Below are 8,432 nucleotides of genomic sequence, written 5' to 3'. Positions count from 1 at the left end.
TGATCCTGCTTTAACCCCATCCTCTCTTCTCCCATTGATCCTGCTTTAACCCCATCCTCTCTAGTGATTGTTCTACCTACTAATACTCATCCTATGGTAACTAGCTCAAAGAATGGTATTTCTAAACCCAAAGCTTTCTTTACAAATTATCTTGAGATTGAGCCTCCAACAGTCAAAGCAGCCTTACAGTGTCCTCATTGGGTTAAAGCTATGAATGAGGAGTATGATGTTCTTTTACGTAACAAAACGTGGTCTTTAGTTCCTCAACCGCAGGATAAAAAGATTGTCGGGTGAAAGTGGGTCTTCAAGATTAAAAGGAATTCCGATGGGTCAATTGCTCGCTATAAGGCCCGCCTTGTTGCTAAAGGATTTCATCAGATGACAGATATGATTATACTGAAACTTTTAGCCCCGTGGTTAAACCTACTACCATTCGAGTTTTGCTAACACTTTCTCTTGCTCATGGATGGTCACTCCGACGAGTTGATGTCAATAATGCATTTTTACATGGATTTCTTTCTGAAGAAGTTCTTATGACCCAGCCACCTGATTTGGAAGTTCGTGGTAGTCAGATTCCTCTTGTTTGTAAGTTACATAAAACCATTTATGGCTTAAAATAGGCTCTTCTTGTATTCTTTGGGGTTCTCTAATTCTCGAGCTGATTCTTCTTTGCTGTTTTGGCACTCTTGCTCTTCTCACTGCTACATTTTAGTGTATGTAGATGATATGGTAATCACAGGAAGTTCACAATCTGAGATTGATAACTTGGTGGTGGCTTGACATACTAAGTTTTCACTTAAACACATTGGTGTTCTCAACTATTTTTTGGGAATTGAAGTGTCTTATCCTTTTATGGGTGGCCTATTTTTGTCTCGATCGAAGTATATTTTTGCTTTGTTGCATAAGACTACAATGCATGAGTCTAATCCTATTGCTACACCTATGATAAGTGGCGCAGTGTTTTTGCCTTTAAGGGTGAGCCGTTTTCTGATCCTCACTTGTTTCGTAGCACTGTTGGCGCCTTGCAGTATGTTACTATCATGTGCCTTGAGTTGGCTTATTCAGTGAACAAAATGTGTCAGTTCATGCATGCCTCTACTATAGTTCATTGGCAAGCTGTTAAACACATTCTTCGATACCTCAAGGGCATTTTTGCTCATGGTTTGTATCTTAGAAAACCAGTTGATTTTACTCTTAAGGGATTTGCCAATTCGGACCGGGCTTCGGATCCTGACAATCGCCGCTCTACTTCCAGTTTTTGTGTTTATCTTGGTGGTAATCTTATTACATGGTCTTCTAAGAAATAGAGTATTATTTCGAGGTCAAGTACGAAGGTGGAGTTTCAGAGTTTGGCTCATGTTGCTACTGATATGATTTGGGTGCCGTCTCTGTTTTCTGACTTGCATATTATTCTCTCTCAGCCTCCTATACTTTGGTGCGATAACTTGGGAGTGGTCCACCTTAGTGCAAACCCGATTTTACATTCTCGCACTAAACATGTTGAGTTGGATATATACTTTGTGTAGGATTTGGTGGTCTAGAAGAAGCTTTCTGTTTGTCATCTACTCAAATTGCAGATTTGTTCACCAAACCACTCTCCGCTACCCGATTTCTGCCTCTTACAGCCAAGTTCAATGTGGTTTCTCCATCCACTATTGGCTTGAGGGGGTATTGAGACTGCTCATTAGTGTGATTAGTTACAGTGGTTAGCCTAAGTTATTCTATTTTTAGTTATTCTAATTTGATTGGTTTTAGTTAGAATAGTTTCGTTGAGAAGTTGTTCTGTTACTTATTGTATTCAGCAGCAACAGTCATATATATGGTTATGCTCTTTTTAATTTGGAAGAAGTATTTATGATCATTCTTGTGCCTACTCAGAAACAGAGTAGGCACAAGAATGATCATAAATACTTCCTCCAACGAGGGAGAGGCTGGGTTGGACCACCTATACCATTGCACCAAAACTGAGACTCTAATCTTAAAGTTGTACTAATGGAAGAACAGAATTGAATAACTAAACGATTCATCAGATCATAGGGTAAGAAATGGGAAGAATGGAAACTTCAAGTACTATTATGCTGAAATAAACTTTAGAAGTATCAACAAACAAAGTAAATCAGAAAATCAAGGATTAGTAGAACAACAAAAAGAAGAATGGAAGTTGGAAGAATGCAATTGAATAACTTCATAAATGACTCATCAGATCATAGGTTAGAAATTGGAAGAAAAAACCGAAGTTCCCTAAAGATTCGAGTATTATCCTTCTGAAATTAACTTAAAAAGAATCCCGAAACAAAGTAAATCAGAAAATTAAAGATGATTAGAATAAGAAGAAGAATTAGAAGTTGGAAGTACGCAATCGACTAACTTCAGATTATGGGTAAGCAATTGGAAGAACAAATTGAAGTTCCCTAAATATTCTGAAATTAACTTAAAAAGAATCAAGAAACAAAGTATATCCGTAAATTAAAGAGGAGTAGAACGAAAAGAAAAACCGATTAATTAATTAATTACCTAAAAAAAATTAAAAACGAATTGAAAGAAAAAATTGACCTGAATTCGATTTATCTTAACAATTACAATCTCAAACGACATTGAAAACGGATCGAGGTTCAACAGAGGAGATCGATGGAGATTAACGCCAAAAAAACAATAGATATTATATTCAACAACCAAATCAATTACATGCACAAAAAAGATCGACAGAGAAATGCGAATATAGTCTGTCGCAACATGCTCGCGACGCGGAGCAGCTGACGTCGAGTCTCAAAATAAAACGATTTGAAGTCGCCACCAACCATGTTGAGGGTGTGATTGGTCAGCCAATTAGAATAAAATAAAGAAAATTAGTATGCGTAAATTAGATTGAGTTCGGGAGTCATTAGTGTTAGCACCCTACAATACCTCATGAAAATGATTACCAGTATTTTATTTTTTATTATCTAATTTATTAAATTATTGAAGGTCCACAAAAATTTATTTTATTTTATTTTTAAATGTTCCACGTTTATTAATCCATATTTTAGAAATAAGATATGAATTAATTATTACGGGTGACATAAATGTTATTCAATATATTAAAATTTATTTTTAGGAGAAATTTCATGTATTTAAAGAATTTAATAAATTTCAAAAAAGAACCCTACTCAATCTCACTTTTTTTATTTTTTTTTTATTTTTATAATTGTGAGTAGTTTTTTAAACTCATTTTAATTGTTGTATGAAAAGAAGTTTTAAATTATTAAAATTCATTTTAAAAGGAATTTAATAAATTTAAAAAATGAAAACTCTACCCAATCCCCCTTTTGTTTTTTTAGAAAAATTGTGAGTAGTTTTTGAAATTCATTTTAATTGTTTTATGAAAAGAAGCTGTTTTAAATTATTAAAATTTATTTTAAAAGGAGAATTTCATGTATTTATGAAATTTATGAAAAAACCATAAAAAGACCACTACTTTATTCCCAAAAATTATCATGTATTTGTGAGTTTTAGAAAAATTCACAAAGTAAACACTCCTAGTTCTCAAATCGGATTTTTTTATTTGTGAAAACAAAAAGAATTTTTTTTTTATTTAAAAACCAACTTGATGAATAAATTCTCCTATTTATGATATTTTAAAAGGGAGAAACAAAGCTATATAGAGAACATTGCTGCAATCTCAAAATTTTTATTATTTAGATTTTTTTTAAGCTAGCCTCGCTTTGACTGTTTTTAAGATTTGTAATCTTGTTTTTTCCTTCGTAAATTAGCTTTATTTATTTATTTTGGTTTTGGTTTTTGTTTTTTTCACAATAAACTTGCCATTGGTCGGAGGATTTAGCTTCAGTTTTTTTTTCCTTTAATTTTTAATTGTTGAATAGGGCTTCAAACCTACTTCTCACAAAAATTATATATGAATTAATTATTAAACTATCCTAAATTAAAAATAAAATCAAATTACAAATTTAGTCTCTAAACTGTCTAATAAATTTACCAATTTTAAAAATTACATAATAGGTCATTCAACTTATAATTTATATCCAATAAGTACCTAAACCTTAAAATTTTTCTAATAAATTCTTAAACTTTTAATTTTTGATCTAATAAATCTTTGAAACCTTTCAATTTTATGTTTAATAGTCATCGACCTATTTGACATTTTTTTAAATTCACGTACTTATTAAGTACAAAATTAAAAGTTTAGTATTTTATTAGACTCAAAAATTATAACTCCCGTCTAATATATTTGTTAACTTTTAAAAATAGTGAATATGTTATGATCTTTTAAACACAAAATGAAAAATTATTTTTAAAGTCCAAGAATTTTTAAATGCGAAATTAAAAGTTTATGAATTTATCACACTTTTTAAAGTTCATTAACTTTTATTAAACACAAAATATAAGAGTTTATTGACTATAACCTTACAATTGAATAGTTAATCTTTTGTTGAGTTTGTCCCTAAACTATAAGATTGTATGATACGTTAGGCAACTATTCTACACAAAATTGAAATTCAATTCATGTACCAATTTGACACTAATAATTCAATAGCATATAGTATCCCTCATCTCGAGGTTGTATGTTAAGTTCAAATTTCCATACTATTGTAAAGAAAAAAAAATGGTCATAAAAAATTGTGGATATTTAGTCCATTCATGAATCTCTCAACCATACCATATGGATAAATGGGTGAATATTCGATTTCAAAAAAAAAAAGTGAATATTCTCATAAAATTTAAGCATATATTCATTCATTTTTCTATTAGTTTCTCATTTTCTAAAAGGAGCTTTTGAATTGCACATATTTTAGTACAAATTTCATTTCAATTTTTTTAGTACAAATATAACTTTCATTTTTTATATACAATATATATATAAAATAATAATAATAATAAATAATAAATTATTTCATAGATTATTATATTATATTTAATAATTCAAATACATTCAATTAAATAAAATAGACTTGCTAAAGTGAGCATAACTCAGCGGTAATTTGACATATATCTCCAACTAAGAGGTTGTGAGTTTGATCATCCATCCGCATATGTTGTACTAATAAAAAAGACTTGAAAGTGACATGTCATCCACTCAAATGAATACACAAGATAGTAGATAAATACCAATTTTTTTTAGTACAACATGTAGGGGTGGAAGATCGAACTCACAACCTCTTGATTAGAGATATATGCCAATTATCACTGAGTTATACCCACTTTAACTAATTAAGACTTATTCTAAATCAAAAGTTCGGAAGTTCAAGTCTACATCTCTAGATGTTGTTGAACTTAAAAAATAAAACCAAATCAAAGGAGTTATCGATGCATGTTTATATTTGTCAAATAACATTGACTCTGAAATGATACGAGTAGTATTTATAATCTCACTAATATAATTCTTAACCTACAAACATTATATTTATGTTTGAGGAAATCACAAATATAAATATTATTAAACAAACTATTACACCACATGCTCAATAAAATAAGATATTGATTATCTTTTCTCGAAGATCGAAATTCAATCTCACACCCTATATTTGTCGTACTAAATGAATAACAATATTGGAAATATAAACCCATTCGAAGAAAAATTAAACAAATAAAAAAAGACATTAATTTGTTTCCATTTTTACCTGTCCCGTTGAATTCATGCCTCTACACCATATGCCTTCACTTTTTTCATTAACAAATTCTCTCTTATCTTTCTCTCTAACTTATGTCACAATTTCATTATATCATATATAAATTTAGGTGCTTTATTTGGAGAGAAGAGTAGATTAAACTCCCTAATCAATCGGGCAATAGTCGGGTTTGAGCCATAAAAAACAAACTATCAACCATCAGTTAATGAGCATCAACCGATATTGATTTTGGTTTTTTAATTTCTCTCTCTCAATTTTTCTATTTCATTGGTTATATAAGTTTAATCCTTGTGTTTCAGCCCTTCTAAAATACAATAGAGAAGACCATAGACTAAATATTTTGGACAAAATATTACATTAACATATGGATTACAAAAAGTATTATAAAAATTCAGAAAAAATTCTCTCATGCGGATGATAATAAGGGAAAAAGAGAAAAAAAAAAGAAAAGAAAAAATGAAGATATCGTCGCCTGAGAGATTCGAACTCTCGCGGGGAAACCCCATGTACTTAGCAGGCACACGCCTTAACCACTCGGCCAAAGCGACAAATTGTTGATAGAATTGTAAAATAATAAAACTTCATGCATACATTTCTCTATACTTTTCTTACGGTTGCAATGATTTTAAAGATGGACGGCCAACCCAAACCAAACAAAATGGTAAAAGGTTCTTTTGAAGGTAGCTCAAATAGAAAATATACCTAGGTTGGCAGTCCAATCTCCTACTCTTGCTACTTGTTGAACTAAAAAAAAGGTAAAAAAATTTTAAACTCATATATTTTGATCGCATCAAATCACAGTGAGAGTCAAGAAGATGTGAACATAATAACAAAATATTCATTGAATTACTTTTTCTTAATCTCTTATACAAACTTACCATCATATTTATAATAAGATAATTCCTAATCATAATAGGAATAAGACACATGAATCAAAATAAAATCTAAAAATGTAATTCTAATTTGTTATACGAAACTTAAATCCTATCAGATCCCAAATCATATCAATTATAAATTAATACCATAGAGTTAGAGCTTGTTTGGAAGTGATTTTAGCATTGCAGAATCACTTTTACTCATGCCAAAATCACTTTCATTTTCAAATAGAATATTTGACAAGGATTTATAAGCAATTTTGAAAAAACTCAAAACCAGTTTAATAATTCTTGGTCAATCACTTGGACAGGGATTATCCGAGTGTTTTTGACAAAAAAAAAAGAAAAAATTAGTTTTTTTTAAAGGGTTATTGTTTTGATTTTCAAAATTATCTTTTTATTTTTATTTTTATTTATAATTCATAATCGATGTTGTGTGCTTTCGCCAATTGGTCCCTATAATTGGGGATGTCGACAGCCACCCAACACTGTAATTGACGTTGCGGGACTCATCCTTTGAATAGGAGAAGGGGAAAGTCCCGACTACGCATCTCGCAAGCTCGAACAGAGAAGGGGGTATCCTGATTCGGCCATAAATCCACTACGCCACACCACCCACCAGTGGTATTTTCACCTTAAAATTTGAGATTTTTTTTTTGCCTTTTCTAAAATTTTTGACATACATTCTAGCTTCGTCTGTTCTAACATTTTCTCCAGGACTATCATTAAAATCCTTCTTTGTACTCGTGTCCATTTGATGTGACGAAACCTAGTCAAACGCCACATCTCGAGAAACAATGATTTCTCTTGTATTCAGATCCATACATCTCCATCATTTCTTGTGAGTATCATATTCAACAAAAATATAACGTCTTGCCTTTGGGTCAAGTTTAGTACGCTTACTCTTTGAAACATGAACATAACAAATTGACCCAAAAACTCGAAGATAACTCACATTGGGTTTGCGATGATAAAGTACCTCAAATAGAGATTGATCCAACCCCAACCATGAAGGTAGGCAATTTATAACATGACAAGCTGTCTAAATAGCTACTGCTCAAAGCTCTTTTGGAAGGTTCTTTGCATGCAGCCAAGACAAGCACATAGATGTAAGATGTGCTAATTTATGTTCAACAATCCTATTCTGCTGTGGAGTATTAGGACACGTCATTTGGTGCTGAATGCCATGCTCATTGCAATACTTTTGAAATTCATCGGACATATATTCTCCCCCATTATCAGTGGACAAACACTTTATTGACAGCATAGATTCCTTTTCCACCTGCTTCTTAAATTGAATAAATGTGGAGAAAATCTCACTTTTAGCCTCCAAGAAATACACCCAAGTGAACCGAGAAAAATCGTCCACACAATAAGCATTACATAACAACCATCATAATAACTTGGTGTTGATCTAGTTGACCCCATCAAGTCTGAACAAACTAACTGCAATGCAACAATAGCTCTATTGTCTGAATTTGGGAAAGAGAGACGATGTGATTTTCCAAATTGACAACTAGGATGAACCACATCAAGGTGAATTTCTTTGAGTAGAGGAATACCGCCCCAAAAGCTTCTTTGTCAAAATTCGCTGTAACTGTTGATAACAAACATATGACCCAACTAAGCATGCCAAAGTGCTGCACTATCATTCTGACCCATTTTTTCAACATATGAATGCATCACTTGCAGATAAAACATACATAGAGGGAATCTTTTCTCTTTCCAGTTAACAGAATATCAGCTCAAAATTGCTTAATATTTGAAACAATTTTCACATCATTTAGACCAACAAAAAAATATACCTCCCAGAGTCGGTAATCTGAGAGACCGTAACCAGATTCTTCTTCAAACTTGGAACATGATAAACATCTTCAAGAGAAACACCACCAACATTTGGAGCACCATTCTCAACATTAACATGTCTTTCTTC

At 31.5% G+C, this 8,432-nt stretch overlaps 1 non-coding gene across 1 annotated transcript; it reads right to left on the bottom strand.

Moving 5' to 3' along the window:
• Positions 1-6,090: 6,090 nt before the first annotated feature.
• TRNAS-GCU (transfer RNA serine (anticodon GCU)) lies at positions 6,091-6,172 on the bottom strand. The gene has a single exon. It is a non-coding gene; the product is annotated as a tRNA-Ser (tRNA).
• Positions 6,173-8,432: the final 2,260 nt, after the last annotated feature.

This window comes from Momordica charantia, assembly GCF_013281855.1.
Source record: "Momordica charantia cultivar OHB3-1 chromosome 6 unlocalized genomic scaffold, Mcharantia_2.0 BLBB01000006.1, whole genome shotgun sequence".
Classification (NCBI taxonomy): domain Eukaryota; kingdom Viridiplantae; phylum Streptophyta; class Magnoliopsida; order Cucurbitales; family Cucurbitaceae; genus Momordica; species Momordica charantia.
Note: the sequence above shows the minus strand (reverse complement) of the source record. Positions and strands in the feature narration are given on the sequence as shown.